Genomic DNA, 13,748 nt, shown 5'->3' with positions numbered 1-13,748 from the left:
GGAGGCCTGGCATGCTGTGGTTCATGGGGTTCCAAAGAGTTGGACAGGACTGAGCGACTAAACTGAACTGAACAACAGCAAAATTCTTCTCCTTGCTAATAATGTGGATTATCTGCATAATTTGGATCCATCTTCAACTATGAACTCAGAAAACATGAATTATAGACCTAGATCTGCCCCCTCCTGCTGAGAGGCACTTCCCAGGTCTATGTGGTGTTCACCATATGCAGATGAAATCCACATATCCTCCAAGCTTGTTTGTTGCCCATATGTGGCTCAAGGTAAAGCTGACATTAAATGAACTCAATCAAAGGTTTGCTGGGGTTTGTACAACCTTAGTTTCCTCTGGACATGGACATCTTTTAAACATAATTCTTTGTTCTTATGGACATATATCACTTAGTTAAAGAAAGTGGAAAGTAGGAAAATCCACTGAGCTGGCTGCTCACGTCTGGTCCTCAGCTTAAGGTACTGCTCAGAGCATCATTAAAAGAGGACCTAGCTCAGTCAACAAGGGATAATTGGTGATAGCAATTAATGCCTAGTAAAGTTCCACCAAATATAACTGTTACATATAAAACTACTATGGCTCTATTCCTAAAGAATTAAAGAATTAAACTCTTTTAATATTAGGAAGTTGAAGGAGGCATCTTCTCTGAGAACTCAGACAGAGATAAACACAAAATTAAAATAGCTACATCAGAAAGAGGAGCTTTGTAAGACTTTGTAAACTGGCACAAAATGACTTGCAGAAACTAGCAAATCATACAAAGAGAATGAAGTCTATAAAAGCCACACAATTAAAAAAAATTCTGTCACTTCCTAATTATAACCATGAATTGGAAATGTCAGTGTTCCCAGTACTCTCTATTTTCAAGTTACTGGCTGTTCTGACTTTATTCTAAAAGACAAAAACATGTTTTTTATTTGAAACTTTTTTCTATTATCACTTGCTCAATACGATTCCTACTATGTTTGGTAATAGAACTATAGACTATGACATTGAACATCTTTTATAGTATAAGAAAAAAAAATGAACCCAGGAAAATAAAAAACTCATCACATTTTGATGTAAACATGTAGCTAAAAGAAGTCCAGAAACAGCTGCCTGCCTCTGAATAATACATTCATTCATAATAAAATCTATAGCTAAAAGATTATTAGCAAATGAAAACACATTATCTTTCTTATTGGCTGAATTTTACTCAGAAAAATGAGACACCTTTCAGAAAAGGATTATTATTTTTATAAGGAGTATATATTTTTAAATATTCATTTCCTCTAGTGTATGCAAACCCCTACAAAATTATTAAATCTATCCCAACAGAATATTAGAGTGAAAAAAAATCATGCAAAAAAAATTTATTTAAAATGGTAAAGTCTAATCATGTTTCAATTATACTCAGTTTTACTTTTCACTATTTTTAATCTCAATACTTGAAGTTCTATGCAAATTTACCTAAAGTGATAAAGTGAGATTTCTAAATTTGTCACTTATATAAGCCATTGAAGATAAATTGGAGATATATAATAGGGTGCTTAAGACTTTATGAGAAAATGTTCCCACACATTATGCATTTAATGAACAGAGGACTGATCAAGTATATTGGGGATCACAAACATGAACTGAAGTCCCCTCCCTCCAGTTCTCATCAGAAATTTCTCCTTCGTTGCTTTAAAAACTTCCTTAAATGCCACTAAACTTCACTGAATTCTATTTCCTCCACATCTCTGGCCACCAGCAGAGTCCAAACCACCCCAACTGCCTCCCAAAGTCCCTCATCTTCTTCCTACCCACTGGCCACACCACATTGGATCATGATTCTCCCTTCTTTGAAAGGCCTCAAGGGATTGTTCATAGTATTACATAAAACCCCAAAACCTGAAAAGTCTTTGGGGTGGAACCTTGCTTATCTCCTCCACCACCCACCTCCTCCTCACTTTTCTCTGCCTTTCTCTTAGTTTTCCAACCCCACTACACAAATTTCCTTATAAGGTCCACTGCATGTAGCATTCTCTATGCCTAGAATTCCGTTTCGCTGACTCTTCTCCATGCCAACTTCTTATCTTTCAAGTCTCTCCTTAAATGTCATCTCTTCCCAAAGTCTTCCTTGAGCCTGCTCCCTGGACAGCTTCCCCTGTATGGTCATCAAGTCTCTCCTTAAATGTCATCTCTTCCCAAGTCCTCCTTGAGTCTGCTCCCTGGACAGCTTCCCCGTGTGCTCTCCATCCCTGCACTTGGTTTAGGCCCTGGATTAAAAGGAAGAGTTTCTATCACATATTTTATTTTGTTGTTAATATCTTCCCCTCCACACACTAAGTTCTATGAAGACTCTACTTTATTCAGCATCACCTCCAGTGCCTGGTGCCAGGCTCTGCACATGGCACAGAGTAAATAAATATTTGTGAAGGAAGAAGGACTAGACAGATTCACTGCAGAGCCAGCAGTGCATTGCTTCCCTACTGCACACTCTTCCAACCAACTTTAGACATTCAAACCCCCTTTGCTCAATGCTACCTTCTCATCCAAAGCTGATTTGAGAGGTTCTCACTGAAGAACTAGACCACAGCCAGGCTGAGTTCAGAACTCAGGAGACTTTGGAAAAGATTGGGTATTAATCTGCAGAACATCAGGAGCACAGAACACCAGGAGGCTCAGGAGGAGCTGAGGGTCAAGATCAGGGAAATCAGGGAAAAGCAGGCTCGATTTCAGCACCCAAGGCATCTCTCCTAGGCTATGCAGAAGAATCCTTAGATTCATGACAGAGGTATGTCTGAGGTGGTGAATGTCTGCCAGTGGGTTTCCCAGTTTTCTGTGTTATCCATGCACCTTCTGCCATCTGTTACTACAGCAAGACACAAAGTTCTGGGCATCAGTACTCACAACCTAAAGATCACATGTGGTGAGCAGACCTTAAAAGCAGTCACACAATGACAAAGGTTGCTGCCCAACTGTTTAAAACCTCAAAGACACTTCTGTTTGATCTGTTATCCATTATGATATATAATTTTGCTGTTATAGATGTGATTTTAGTGAAAAAACATATTTTCAAGTAGATTTCCTGTAGTATTATGGGAAAAGTAAATATATTAATAGGTATTTTTCAATCATATTTTTGATTTCCTGTAGTATTATGTAGATTTCCTATATGTAGATTTCCTGTAGTATTATGGGAAAAGTAAATATATTAATAGGTATTTTTCAATCATATTTTTGGTCCTAAAGGTAGACTATTTTATTTTATGTTTTTAAAATTTTATTTTATTTTTAAACTTTACAATATTGTATTAGTTTTGCCAAATATTTTAAAACTAAGTTTACTACCAGATGCCACATTTCCATGATTATTAAATTCATTCTAGTTCCATACATGTTGGTCCTCAGAAGTCCCTGTGTTATAATCAAATCTGAAGGGTGACTGTTACTGCTGAAAAAATCCATGCCCCTGATATCTGAAAAAGTATGTCTAGTAAAAAGAAAAATTTGGATGCAGGCTCCCTGTCAATTCAAGGCTGATTCATCCGAAGCTGCGAGAAGGGAAAAGAACAGAGTGTATGTGGTGCACACGCCCATGTCAAAAGCCTCAACGCAGATGTACCCAATGATCCAGTTCAGGATGTGAGTTCCCATGGCACAGGAAGACCATTTCTGGGAAGGAGGAAGTGAAGAGGACAGAGAGAGAGTGGCCAAGTAAAATCCTGAGACTAAATAATTTGTATTTTTTATCCAGAACCTAAATTCATTTTTTGTTAGATGAATGAAATTGATAATTAATTATAGGACCTACAAACATCTACCTAGCAAAACAAAAGAAAAAGAAGTAAAAATAAATGCTATATCAAAACCAGTTTCTCAATTTTTCCAGTGGTAATCAGATAAACTCCAACTAAAGAATCTCAACAAGATTTAAGAACTTATACCTTCAAGCTCTTTTAGATACTAATTTTCTTTCTGATTGGCCTTTAACTACATTGATCCCAGACTCTGAGGTTACACTGATAATTTTTATAATGATTAGTTAGTCTCACAGAGAGAGAGAGAGAGAGAATTACGTTTATTTTATGGGAACTGGAAACCAAGATATCAATAACCACAAATCAAGAATGGTTCAAGAGTTAAATAGAACTGACTTTGGAATGTGAGTTGTTCTAAAGATGCAGGGATTTCACATGATACACTTACCTAAATATACATATATATTCTTATAAAACTGTTACAAATATTTAAACAAAATGAACTTAGTAAGAAAAAAACTTACTACAAAGAAAAGATGATGGCTGCACTGGTGAAGTCTACCTAACATTTGAAGAAAAAATTATAGTAATAGTTCACAAACTTTTCCTAGATAGAATGCTAGTAAATACTTCCAAATTCATTCTAGGAGGCCAGTATTATCCTGATACTAAAATCATACAAAGGCATTACAGTAAACCAATATCCCTTATATATACATGCATAAAAAATCATCAGAAATGTTAACAAATCAAATAAAGCAACAAATAAAATAGATAATCAAGTGGGATTTATCACAGGAATGTAAGAGTGTTTAAACGTGAAAATAAATCAAGGCATTACACCATATTAATACAATAAGTTCAAAAAACACATTATTATCTCAATAGATGCGGGAAAAGCATTTGAGACAATCCAACATTCTTTCAAGATATGAACACTAAAACTGATAAAGAATATGAATTGAAACCTCACAATTAACACCATATTTAATCACTAGAGACTGAAAGTTTTCCTCCTAGTATCAGGAACAAGACATGTATGTCTGCGATCACCACATTTTGACAACTAGATGTCCACATGGGAGACTGGATCCTTACCTCACACCATACTCAAAAAATAACCCCAAATGGATCAAAGACATAAATGTAGGAAACAAATGTATAAAAATTCTTAAAAGAAAACCTAGGTGGATATCTTTATGACCTTGAATTTGACAAGAGATTCTTAAATACAACACCAAAATTACAAGTAATCAATGGAAAATATAACTATTCAACTTCATCAAAATTAAAAATTATGTCCTACAAGAAAACAAAAAGACAAGTCACTAAATGAGGGGAAGTATTTGTAAATCATTTATCTGCCAAGAATATAGCATCCATTATATATATATATATATATATATATATATATATATATAACCATAATATTAGGGGCTTCCCTGATAGCTCAGTTGGTGAAGAATCTGCCTGCAATGCTGAAGACTCTGGTTTGATTCCTGGGCTGGGTAGATCACTGGAGAAGGGATAGGCTACCTACTCCAGTATTCTTGGGCTTCCCTTGTGGCTCAACTGGTAAAGAATCTACCTGCAATGTGTGAGACCTGGGTTCAATCCCTGAGTAGGGAAGATCCCCTGGAAAAGGAAAGGGCTACCAATTCCAGTATTCTGGCCTGGAGAATTCTATGGACTGTATAGTCCATGGGGGGTAGCAAAGAGTCAGACATGATTAAGTGACTTTCACTTTCATATATATATATAAACAACAAAGACAAATAATCCAATAAAAAATAGACAAAATATTTGATCTATATTTTTCCAAAAAAAAAAAAGGATACAAATAGCCAATGGGCGTGTGGCAAGATGTTAAACATCATTATTGTTTAGGGAAAGAAATCAAAACCACAATAAGATAACCATCCATACACATCACACTTGCAAAGATGGCTATAACTAAAAAGACCAACAATAACAAGTGTTTACAAGGATGTAGAGAAATTGGAACCCTCTTATATTGCTGGTAGAAATGTAACATGCTGCAGCTATTTTCAAACACAGTTTGACAATTCTTAAAAAATGGAAACATATAGTTGCCAAATGACCCAGAAATTTCAGTCCTAGATTTATACTTATGAGAAGTAAGGACATATGTCTATGCAAAAACCTGTACATAAATGTTAAGGGTCACTTTATACAGCATAAAAAATTGGAAACAATTCAAATACAGACACAAGAGTGGTGCATATGTTTCACTGTACAAGCGGTATAATGCAATGCTATATGGCAATAAAAGAAATGAAGTACTGATAAATGCTATAATATGAATGAATCTTGGAAATATGCTAAGTTAAACCAAGTTATAAAAATGAGAGCATAATAATCACACATTATGTGATTTGATTTATACTAAATATCCAGAATAGGTGAATCCATAGAGATGGAAAATAGGTTAGTGGCTTCTAGAAGCTCAGTTTTGAGGGGAATAGGGATGATTCTAATGAATATTATGTTTCTTTTTGGAATAATCCAGCATTGTTTCAAAATTGCATAGTGGAAAAAGTTGCACAATTTTGTAAAAACTGCTAACTTTTTTGCACTCATTTCATATGCTAGCAAAGTAATGCTCAAAATCCTTCAAGCTGGGCTTCAACAGTATGTGAACTGAGAACTTCCAGATATACAAGCTGGATTTACAAAAGGCAGAGGAACCAGAAACCAAATTGCCAATATCCATTAGATCATAGAAAAAGCTAGAGATTTCCATAAAAACATCAACTTCTGCTTCATTGACTACTCTAAAGCCTTTGACTATGAAGACCACAACAAGCTGTGGAAAATTCTTAAAGAGATGGGAATACCAGACCACCTTACCTGCCTCCTGAGAAATCTGTATGCAGGCCAAGAACAAACAGAACTGGACATGGAACAGTGGACTGGTTCTGAATTGGGAAAGGAGTACATCAAGGCTGTATACTGTCACTGTGCTTATTTAACTTATATGCAAAGTACATCATGCAAAATCCTGAGCTGGATGAAGTACAAGCTGGAATCAAGACTGCAGGGAGAAATATCAGTAGTCTCAGATATGCAGATGACATCACTCTTATGAAAGAAAATGAAGAGAAACTAAAGAGCCTCTTTATGAACATGAAAGAGGAGAGTGAAAAATCTGGCTTAAAACTCAATGTTAAAAAAATGAAGATCATTGCATCTGGTCTCATTGCTTCATGGCAAATAGAAATGGGAACAATGGAAACAGTGCGAGACTTTATTTTCTTGGGCTCCCAAATCACTGCAGATGGTGACTGCAGCCATGAAATTAAAAGACATTTGTTCCTTAGAAGAAAAGCAATGACATCCTAGACAGCATATTGAGAAGCAAAGACATTTCTTTGCCAACAAAAGTCCATCTAGCAAAAGCTATGGTTGTTCCAGTAGTACTCATATATGGATGTGAGAGCTAGACAATGAAAAAGGTTGAGCACCAAAGAATTGATGCCTTCAAACTGTATTGCTGGAGAAGACTCTGGAGAGTCCCTTGCACATCATGGAGATCAAACCAGTCCATTCTAAAGGAAATCAACCTTGAATATTCACTGGAAGGACTGAAGCTGAAGCTAAAGCTCCAGTACTTTGGCCACCTAATGCGAAGAGCCAACTCACTGGGAAAGACTCTGATGCTGGGAAAGATTGAAGGCGGGAGGAGAAGAGGACGGCAGAGGATGAGATGGTTAGATGGCATCACTGACTCAATGGACGTGAGTCTGAGCAAACTCTGGAAGATGGTGAAGGACAGGGAAGCCTGGCATGCTGCAGTACATGGAGTCGCAAAGAATTAGGCAGGACTGAGCAGCTGAACAATTGAATAAAAACACTAACTTTTACCCATTGAAAAGGTGAACTGCAAGTGTGGCATTTATTTATTTTTAAAAGCAGGCAACCACCAACAAAACAAAGGAAAACTGAAAAGACTGAGCTGAAGTATGATGGATGTACCTTCCTGAATCCAAGTTATTCTTGATCATGTCACTGTCCAGAGTAATGTAAAAATTGTTTGCCTAAACACGGTTATTCCTTGGCTATATATTCTTTTTCTAAGTTTCTACTCTCATACTCTAAATTTACCAGTTCTAATGTTGCCAATCATTCCAGTTTTCCCAGGGCTGCAGGTGTTTCCAAGACATGAGACTTTCAGCACTAAAACATGGAAAATTCCAGGAAAACTGAGCAAAGTTTGTTCCTGCCTGATTTTGTATAATTTACTTAATTCCTCTTCACTTTAATTCCTATCATGTTCTCCATCCTGCTTTCCCCTTTTTTTTTAATCTCAAGTATTTTAATAATGAAGTTACCCCTAAAATTCACTTTTTAGAGGTATAAAATTAATCTTATAGAAATCATACTCTGTAAAACAACTTTGAAATTAAATTTATCTGAATCTCCTATCATGTTCTCCATCCTACTTTTTCCTTTTTTCTAATCTCAAGTATTTTAATAATAAAGTTACTCCTAAAATTTACTTTTTAGAGATATAAAATTAATCTTATAGAAATCATACTCTGTAAAACAACTTTGAAATTAAATTTATCTGAATCACCGTGCCATACACTTGAAAATAACACATTATTGTGTGTGTGTGCGTGTGTGTATATATATCACTATGTTCAGATTCTTTTCCCTTACAGGTTGTTACAGAATACTGAGTATAGTTCTAAATGCTATTTCACTTGTGTTCATAGTTTATTATAAAATAATTGTTCACAAATTAAGTCATGTAAGTCTCTCCTGAGTTTGGGGTATGAATAGCCAACTACCTTCTGGATATTTCAATCAGAGATTTCTTTGGCCACTAATACATATATATATATAAGGGGGCTTCCCTGATAGCTCAGTTGGTAAAGAGTCTGCCTGCAATGCAGGAGATCCGAGTTTGATTCCTGGGTCAGAAAGATTTGTTGGAGAAGGGATAGGTTACCCAGTCCAGTATTCTTGGGCTTCCCTTGTGGCTTAGCTGGTAAAGAATCTGCCTGCCATCTGGGAGACCTGGGTTAGGAAGATGCCCTGGAGAAGGGAAAGGCTACCCACTCCAATATTCTGGCCTGGAGAATTCCATGGGGTTCATGGGGTCACAAAGAGTTGGACATAACTGAGCGACTTTCACTTTCAACTTTCACATACATCTAAAGCTAAATCTAAACTTGTTTTAGTGCCTAAATTAACTCTTCTTGCTATGATCACATCCACCTACTCTCCAGAGATAAAGTGAATTATTTCCTCTTCACTTGACTCTATTATCAGAGCTAATGAATCACTGTGCTCTGATTACACCACCCGGGAAACATTCTCAAATTTGCCCTACCACTGCCTCGCTTGCCTAGACCTGCTTCCATCCACAGCTGGAACTGATTGGTAGACTTAAGGACTGTCAGTGTTCTAAAATCCATGATCACTTGGAAAAACTCAAAAACCTCATAATGTTAGGTCAACTTTCAAAATACTGTATTAAAACTAAACCAAAGACAAGACCAAGTGTATAGCCTATCCTTTCCAAGTTAGACCAACATCCTCATCCTTGGGGCTTCCCTGGTGGCTCAGACAGTAAAGCATCTACCTGCAGTGTGGGAGGGAGAAGGCAATGGCACCCCACTCCAGTACTCTTGCCTGGAAAATCCCATGGACGAAGGAGCCTGGTAGGCTGCAGTCCATGGGGTCGCTAGGAGTCGGACACAACTGACCGACTTCACTTTCATTTTTCACTTTCATGCACTGGAGAAGGAAATGACAACCCACTCTAGTATTCTTGCCTAGAGAATCCCAAGAACAGGACAGCCTGGTGGACTGCCGTCTCTGGGGTCCCACAGAGTCGGACACGACTGAAGCGACTTAGCGGCAGCAGTGTGGGAGACCCGGGTTCGATCCCTGGGTTGGGAAGATCCCCTGGAGAAGGAAATGGCAACCCACTCTGGTACTCTTGCCTGGAAAATTCCATGGACTGAGTAGCCAGTTAGGCTACAGTCCATGGGGTCGAAAAGAGTCAGACACGACTGAGCGACTTCAGTTTCACTTTTCTCTTCCTTAAAGACACTGGTGCTGCACCTCCTGAAGTCGTTATAAATCTCTCCACCACACCCAAACACATTCACCCCACCCTCCTACACATGCACTCTTACTCACACAAATACACAGATACACACACTTGCACACTCTCAGGCTCCAGCAATGAGTACATGTTTCAAATCACCACCCACAACTTGATGTTTTGGGGCACTAGTTAATCATTTCCTTCTTCTGGAGACTTTGTTCTAAATTCAGGCTCTGAAAGTTCTTGTCTGACCTCATCAACCCCAAAGAGAACAGGCCATTTTCTCTTTTATAGACATACTTCTAATCTTGCAGTTATCATGTAGTAATAGTTAATTGGATTATATAACTGCTGCCCCCAACTTGAGAGGGCTTTAGCTGTGAATCTCATACCTGAAGAATAGCAGCTATCAAACTCAATCTGTTCAACTCCACTAATCTTTTTGATAAACATTTAGAAAACTAAGATCATGGCATCTGGTATGGCAAATAGATGGGGAAAGAGTGAGAGACTTTATTTTGGGGGGCTCCAAAATCACTGCAGATGGTAACTACAGCCACGAAGTTAAAAGACACCTGCTCCTTGGAAGAAAAACTATGACCAACCTAGACAGCATATTAAAAAGCAGAGACATTACTTAGCCAACAAAGGTCCATCTAGTTAAAGCTATGGTTTTTCCAGTAGTCATGTATGGATGTAAGAGTTGGATTATAAAGAAAGCTGAGCACTGAGGAATTTATGCTTTTGAACTGTGGTGTTGGAGAAGACTCTTGAGAGTCCCTTGGACTGCAAGGAGATCCAACCTGTCCATCCTAAAAGAAATCAGTCCTGAATATTCATTGGAAGGACTGATGCTGAGCTGAAACTCCAATACTTTGGCCATCTGATGGGAAGAACTGATTCATTGGAAAAGACCCTAATGCTGGGAAATATTGAAGGCAGGAGGAGAAGGGGACAGCAGAGGATGAGATGGTTGGATGGCATCACTGACTCGATGGACATGAGTTAGTAAGCTCCAGGAGTTGATGATGGACAGGGAAGCTCGGCGTGCTGCAGTCCATGGGGTCACGAAGAGTCGGACACTACTGAATGACTGAACTGAACAGAACTTTGATTAAGTGATGACAACTTAAGCAGCATGCTTAAAATATGACCAAGTGACATTTTAATAATAACTGAAAAATGAATCTTCAGATCATTTACATACATGATTATCAAAATACAAATTATATTGACATGTGCAGCCATTGACCTAACTTGTAAAACAGATGGCACTGAGTGACCTGAATACAATGACTCTACCACCGATTCACATGGTAATAATCTCTCTCTCTTTTCCTGCTCCCCATGCAAAATCACCATCTCTTCCTCCTGACTATTTTTTTTCCCTTACATCTATACAAATAAAGTATTTCCACCCACTCAGATATTTAAAGTGTTACAACAAATGCCACCAATGACCCAAGGGGCCAAAAAAATTTTAATCTCTTGAATTATTATTATTAGCATTTTTTGGCAGCATTTGCTACTCTGGGGCACCCTCCGTGACTCCTCCCACTTAGCTTCTGGTTCTCCTACCTCTTTGACCATTATTTCTCAGTTGAGTCAGGGGAGCCTCTTCTTTTACCCACTCCTTAAACACTGGTTTTACCCAGGCACTCTGTTACTTTTTCTAACTCTGTACCCTTTGGTGATGTCATCTACTGCCCCAGCTGAGTGCTTTGGGTTCATACACCCAATTCGTTCTTGAACATATACTCCTGGATAATGCACAGGTGCCCCAAATCATCCTATCAGGATCTGAACTCCTCACTGCCCACCCTACTGGTTGGCCTGGTTTACTTCTTTATTTCCCCACATCAGCTGCTGGTCCTCAATCACCCAAACCACTGATACAACCGCCCCCCTTAAACTCTTTCCTTACAAACCATATTCAATTGGCAACTAAGCACTGCCCATTTGCCTTCTTACTGAGCTCTTAAAATGTTTCCTTCCTACACCCTCTGCTACTTCTGTAGGTCAAGACCTCGTCCTTCTCTGGTCAGTTGCAATAGTCCCTTAATTGATCTGCTTGTCTCCAGTTTTGCCCACATCCTATTCATATGCCATTATTCTTACTTCTGCTAAAGTAAGTTATACATATTTTATACACACACACACACATACATACACATAATGAGAATCTGATGAATTAAAATCCATCAGTGCATGCTCAAAACTAAATGTAGTGTTTATTAAATTTTATTTTGATCCAGTTATCATGTACAGAAATCTAAGCTCATCCTACAATAGTAACCCAGGATGTCATCTTATATTTTCTGTTCCATTCAAAATTTAAACATAACCTCCACACTAAAGAACTAGCTTTTATTGATCTTCAGCCCCACTGATAGGTTGTAATGCACATATTTAAAAACACCGGCCTACAGGCTAAAGCCCATCCTTAGTGTCCTCCCCACCCCCAATTACTGTCATTCTTTTCATAGCAGCCTAGAAAGGGGCTTATATGGAAATGGAGAGCTCAATTTATAAACACCCCTCTCTAGAGAGAATCAGTAGAAATGAGGAATGGACTGCGAACTTTAAATTCTTCAAGTCACCTAAAGAGAGGTCCATTGTTGTGATTAGTTAAGCGTGGAGTGAAGAAAAGGATTATCAGAAAGGAGAACCCAAAAGCCACTCTCATTCACTTTACTCAGAAAGGCAGCCAGGAAGGTTCTACTAGGTTCACGGTAAGTTACAACAGCTTTCCACTTCTAGGAGTCCATGGAAAGCAGAAGCAAAATAAGAAAAGATAATTAATGTCTCTTTGGCAAGGATGTCCATTGCTGCTTCGTATCTGATAATTCCAATTTAGGTGGACACTGGAATAAGTGGTACAAATAAAAATGGAACCTCAATATATGAAATATAACACATCTTAAAATTCATGTTAATTCCTCAAAGCACTTTCCCCAAAGTTGCTTGTTTTCTAATGCCTGGAATATATGATGGAAAATGGGGATTGTAAGTTTTCCATGAATTTTCAAAAAAAGTTCCACCATCAAGAAAATGGATTTATGGCTAGAACATATATAGAACAAAATGGCAACATCATTACAAACAGTTCTTCCAACTTAAAACTTTTTTCAATGCAATTATAAACCATTTTTACTACAGTTAGGTGAAAATTATTCGTGTTCCTTGAGAAGTACTGATCAACTGTGGAAGATGATATTCAAATACACATAGATAAAATCTATAACCCATTTATGGAGCCTCTTGAAATTTATTTACCCAAATTTTATATCTCAAGCCATAAATAATTTTGTATTTGTGACTGTGTGTATGCAAAATATAAGCATTTAAACATTTCATTTAATTTTAGTTTTGCCAATGGGAATAAAAACTTGACACAGCAAAAGAATTACAAAAATTTACTTTTCTTTTCATAGCCTTTGGACAATCTTATTACTTTATTTTGGTTTTACTTCAAAAAATTGTCAGATAGCTAAGGAAACCTATAGAAAAATCACTCCTAAGACACATTTCTTCAATGGCTTTTGCAAAAATAACTTGGAAGGAGGCATTTCCCTGGGAGTAACTACTTGGCTGTATTGGTTATGCTAACAGTATTACCACTGCTGAGACATTTTAAGGAAATGTTTAATTTTTCTTACCAGGAGCATAATTTTATTCAGAAGATTGAATAGATTTTGCTGCTCTGCAGGATTTTAAAGCTCTTTACATTTCACCTTACAGAAATCCACATTTGCAACACAGAGTTCATTTACTTAGTTTCTCCTTTAATTCCCTTTGGTGGGCCATTTAATCCTTCATGAATATCCACACTTGAGGTTACAATAATAAAAATAAACTGAAGGTCCATCCCTCTTTCGGACTGTCCCTGACCTTTACCTGACACAGTGCGAGGGTGGTTATGAACGAGCCA

General features: G+C 37.5%; 1 protein-coding gene across 50 annotated transcripts in view; it reads right to left on the bottom strand.

The window, feature by feature from the left end:
* The window catches only part of RIMS1 (regulating synaptic membrane exocytosis 1), a 606,124-nt gene that overhangs the window by 480,916 nt on the left and 111,460 nt on the right, over nucleotides 1–13,748 (bottom strand). The gene's annotated exons all lie outside the window — the stretch shown is intronic.

The sequence above is a fragment of the Bos indicus x Bos taurus genome, chromosome 9, assembly GCF_003369695.1.
Source record: "Bos indicus x Bos taurus breed Angus x Brahman F1 hybrid chromosome 9, Bos_hybrid_MaternalHap_v2.0, whole genome shotgun sequence".
NCBI classification, from domain to species: domain Eukaryota; kingdom Metazoa; phylum Chordata; class Mammalia; order Artiodactyla; family Bovidae; genus Bos; species Bos indicus x Bos taurus.
The sequence above is the reverse complement of the archived record's forward strand: the minus strand, read 5'-3'. Positions and strand labels throughout refer to the sequence as shown.